At 45.9% G+C, this 4,972-nt stretch overlaps 1 protein-coding gene across 1 annotated transcript in view; it reads right to left on the bottom strand.

Moving 5' to 3' along the window:
- Positions 1 to 4,141, bottom strand: part of TJAP1 (tight junction associated protein 1 (peripheral)) — a 39,462-nt gene extending 35,321 nt beyond the window's left edge. Inside the window, exon 1 of the mRNA XM_009331055.1 lies at positions 4,066 to 4,141. The gene's annotated coding sequence lies outside the window, so the exon portion shown is untranslated. The remainder of the gene's footprint in view (positions 1 to 4,065) is intronic.
- Between the last annotated feature and the right edge of the window lie 831 nt (positions 4,142 to 4,972).

Here is a 4,972-nt window from a genome sequence, read left to right as displayed (position 1 = left end):
TCCTTCAGGAGTTCCCCTTGCATTTAGGCAGACATTACAAACAAACACCTTTATATACATATATCCATACCACTGCCACTTACCTTTATCCATCAAACTGGTCGTATGCCTACTTGACCAAGCAGCACTGATGATTCTCTCGATCCTCAACACAGATTGGACATGAGCACAGGACATAGACTGTGTCTTCCCAGACACTAGTACGTTGAGGGTCATGCTACAACATACCGGATCTCACTTGAACAGCCTTAAAGCCCTTCCTTTCAGCCACCTTCCGGACTAAAGTCCACTACAAGACTGCAACGTGGAGAGGCCAAACTCCACGCATTCTTTTCGCTCTTACAAGTAAAGGCAAGAAGCACAAAGCACTCTGTCTGACCACTCGGCATGAAGAGACAATACTTACATGTCTTCACATTCATGAATAAAACAATCTTCATCTATGAGCTGCACTATCTCTCCAAGGACCCTACTCTCCTCCAGCTTAAAATCCTCAACTACTAGGCCTAATCAGAGCAACTGGAGTGCTTTGTGGGTTTGTGTTTTTCGGTTAGTGGGGGTTTTTTCCCTAATGCAGTATCACAAAAAAGAAAGGTTAGTGGGCAACCCAACACAGCAAATAAGTATGATTCAATACCCTGCCTCTGACACAGGCCAATACAAGGTGGTTTAGAAGATGGAGCAAGAAGCCCCAGTGGACAATTATGGAACAAACTGCCCTTTCTTCAAACCTTTACCTGCTAGAGATTGGGTTATGTCTGAAAAATACACCTTCTAAAACAAGTTCTTTAGCTAAAGCAAGTCTGAACATTTCCACTCGTAAGTGCTTGATCTTTTCGAAATCCCGCTGAGCTCTTAGCCTCAGTGCTATTATGTGGTAGTGAATTTCCACAGATTAGACATCATGTGAAAATACTTTAAAATCATTATTCAGTTTGATGCCTATCAGTTTCACTGAATTGCGTTCACCTCAACTGAAGAATACATTCCAGCTCCTTCACCTCTGCACAGCAGTCTTCCTCAGGCTTGGCACCCAGCATTGTTGAAAAGCAGAGGAAAACTGAGCCCACCCAAGTGATGCTTATCCTGCATTCCAACCATTGCAATGCTATTCTCACAATCCTACACAGCCTTCCACGCCATTTCCTTCCTAAGCACAGCTCCCAGGAGGATACTCCAGAGAGGGTGTCTCATGTCATTCCAAATATGAGACAGCCTGCAAGCTGCTGCTCTTGGCCCTCTCTGTCTGAGCATATTAGCAATAAGACCATACATGAACATCCTGACAATAAGCAAACATTTCCGAGTCTGGAACAAACAAGGGGGCAAAAAAGAGAAGAGATTAATTTAAGTCAAAAAGATTCAGCTAGATAAGGCATTACAAGCCGTGGAAACAAGCAAACCACTCCTGGGAAGGAAAGAAAGGGGGGGGTCTCAGAGTGCCCACTTGCTTTAAACAAGCCAGAGCCTGACTTGCACTCTATAGCAATTTCACCGTGCTACAGAATATGCAGGACAGTGGCTCACACAGGGGTCTGCTTCATCTTGACGTCACGGCTTAGAATATCCTTTTCATTTCTCCTGCACCAAGCTTTACTAAAGCATTCAACACCACGGTATCCAAGCATCTTATAGACACTTACAGATTCTTCCTCAAATCCCCAATAAGATGGGCGTTAATCATATTTTGCAACCAAAGAATGAAGAGCAAGAAACAGTAATGATCTGAACATGTTCATGCAATAAACCTGTGGCAGAAATTAGGCATCCTACATTGCAGTTCAGAATTCTGATCGCAGGGTCATCCTTCCCCTCCAACCAGCTGTAAAGGTACTTCAATTTTAAAAAGTAACATTATTCCTACTACAGTTACAGACCCAGCCAATCTAGATCGAAGGAAAAGCCCTCAGGTAGTGGAACTGGCAGGGAAACAGGATGGACGATTTCATGCCCTAAGGCATTAGCCCTGTTTGCATAGATTATGCACATAGTTCCTTTGCAGTCCTGTGTAAAATGAATTTCAGAGAGGATCATATTTACTCAGTTACTAGTGACTTGAAATACACATAGCTAGCACAAATGCCACAAGCACTCACTCTCTCCATAGCTCAGGGTGTCATACAAAAAGGAGATATCTTCCCAACCAAAGCCTTCAAGCAAGGAGATGAACGTATCCAGCTTCAGGACCTTAAATTTACTCGCAAAGCATCAATCAAGTTGAACAGCCAAGAAAATCTGCTCTGTTACGACAATTCCAGTTCTTGACAACCCCAGTCAAAAGAGCAGAGATGAGTCAAAAAGGTGTCAAGCAGATCCTCATTTCTTAGTGGAGGAATCCTGCCCTCAATCTGTATCACATGCAGGCTCATTTGAGACCCCTACCTGTTATGTTTCTCCCAGGAACATGAAAGGCAGAGGGTTATTAGCCATTACTACATTATTCTTGTCACACTGTGCTGTAAAAGCTAGGCCCTTGCTAACAAGGATACAACACGGTTAATTTGTTATGATCTAACCTCCAGAATTATTTCTCGGGACTATGCTATAGATGTAGTGACACATGGAAATCTCAGAGAGTCCAGCTTTCAGTGGATCCTCCACAAAACATAGCAGACATTTTAACAGGTTAGAGAGCTCACCTTCAGAAAAATCATCAGCCTCCAGGACTCATAAGCATCAAGTCTACTTCAAACAACTACCGAGAAATACAGTCACATTTTACCGAAACTTGTTTATTTTGCTATTGCTCAAACAGCTTGGCTTTCTTCACCTTTTTAAAAGCACTTTATATGCCACACCAGCTGCCACAAACCTTTTCTCCAAGCCAGCTCTGGTACCACTCACACCAGCACATTGACCAAAAATCACTCGTTGTCCCATCTCAGTTTATTTATCCTGCTCTGGGACAAAAAGGGGGCAAAGGAGTATATCTCTTTCAAAGCTACAGTCTATTTCCCGTGCATACTATGCCACGTGATTGTACTTAGAGTGGATGGCAGAGATAAGAATTCAGAGTTTGAAAGCCGCAAAGCAAGTGACTTAGCAGCAGCCAACAAACTACTTGAAACAGATTGGAAAAGAATGCAAGGTCATCTTTGGTTCAGAAAGCTGGTTTGAGGAGGCACAGGTCTTGGCACGTAACTCATCCCCTCCTGACCCAATGCCTTGTTAATATTAAAGATTAAGATAGCCACAGGCTGCACTTTGGAACTCCGCTGGCCCTGCTGAAATGCACTCCCATGATTTCAAGAGCATGGGTGCCTGGGAAGGGATGAAAAGCCAAAAGCTTCTGATACTACAGCTAAGATCTGCTAGCTTAAATGCTGATTTAACATCCAGGAGTTGAAACACACCGTATGCAAAGCACTGTTGGGATACATATGCTTTCTGCAGTGATTCACCAAGAAGTGAAGAAAAGAGAAAGGAGTTGTACTAAAAGTGATTTGACAAGTAACTGAAAGGTATGAACAACTCAAAGGACCCCGTTGCTGGGTACCAAATAGCTGCCCCTCTAAACTGGATCTCAACAGTGAGGTCAGGAGAGGACAGAAAGGCCAGCGGTACACCTGCACCACCCAGCAGGGGATCAGTTAAAATACAGGCGGAAAAAACAATGTGGTGGAAGAAATAACCTAACAGAACAGAGGATCACTAGAATTACCTAACTTTGGCATTGCAATTATTGCAAGAGCACGATTATCGGAAAGGATTTCATTGGGATTCCGATTGGGTAGACCTCGTGATTACACAGAGAACACAGCTGCTTCAGCACTGACAGAACAGACTTTAGGCTGCTTCTCTGGATGGCGTGTAAAGAGCACTGGCTTATGTCTTTAATTGAGCTTTTCTTCCCAGGGGCTCTTACTGAATTCTTCAGGGTCACTCCCATTTCACTGACACCCCTAGCCTCTCAATTCAGGCAATGTAGGCCTACTATGATGCAGAGAATACCACAGAGAGGGACAGTTTTTCAGGTATGTTGTTCACATACTCTCAAAAAATTCAAGTAGTGGGACCAAAACAACACAGTCTGACTCAGCATCAGCTCATTCCTGGCTTTCTTACCTGCTGTCTGATGCTTCAAGAAGGATTCATTGCTTCCTCTTACGTAAGCCCTTTATCCCAGTTTCTTCTATGAATCTGTAAAACAGAGATACATACCTCTAAAAAGCTTTCTCTGGCATAGAACTATCTACGTTTGATGGATGATTCTTTTCAGGACAACCTCCACCTGGCATCTCTTAGATCTAGGTCATTCTCAGCGTTGCCAGACTTGCATATCGTTTGCACACCCTGATGCCTACCAATGCAATCTCCTGCCCATCTAAAAATCCATTTATTAGCACTCGATCTTTCACTCTGCTCCATACAGTGTGCTCAAGCCCAGAGCCAGATGCAGTTCGGTATTCACTGGTTTTTCTTTAAAGTCTTCCCACGTTCCCAGGCGCTGCTCACGAATTCTATAGTAGGAAGCATCCCTTGCACTAGAGAGGGTGTCCAGGCTGGTAGAGAATTTCCCATTCCCCTCTGCCAGGCTTGGCACCAGGGGAGTGCTGCTCCCTCCCTTCCAACTCTGCCTCTGTCAGTTATACTCTGGTTCCTTCACACACACATGCCGGCCCAGACTTGTTCCACTTCGCGGCTCCTACTCCAGCAACGCTCCCTGCACAGCTACTGCTTCCTCATCCCCCACACCACCTACCTCCCCATCACCCAGACAAGGCTACACCCTGCACGGACCCGGTTCGGCCTGCCACTTCCCTGCCCGCTCTGCTCCCTGCCACAGGTCTTCCCCCCGGAGGGAGAGCTCCCTAGTGCCCCGATGGCCGAGGCGGTGGCACTACCACCCTCCCCCACGGGAACGGCCCCCTCCCCGGGGCCGAGGATGTGGCCCTACCACCCTCCCGCACCCGGCCGCCACCCGCCGCCCGGCTGACTCCCCCTGCCCCTGGAGCGACCCGCCCGGACCCGC

Source organism: Pygoscelis adeliae, unplaced genomic scaffold, assembly GCF_000699105.1.
Source record: "Pygoscelis adeliae isolate BGI_AS28 unplaced genomic scaffold, ASM69910v1 Scaffold218, whole genome shotgun sequence".
In the NCBI taxonomy this organism is placed as follows: Eukaryota; Metazoa; Chordata; class Aves; order Sphenisciformes; family Spheniscidae; genus Pygoscelis; species Pygoscelis adeliae.
The sequence above is the reverse complement of the archived record's forward strand: the minus strand, read 5'-3'. Positions and strand labels throughout refer to the sequence as shown.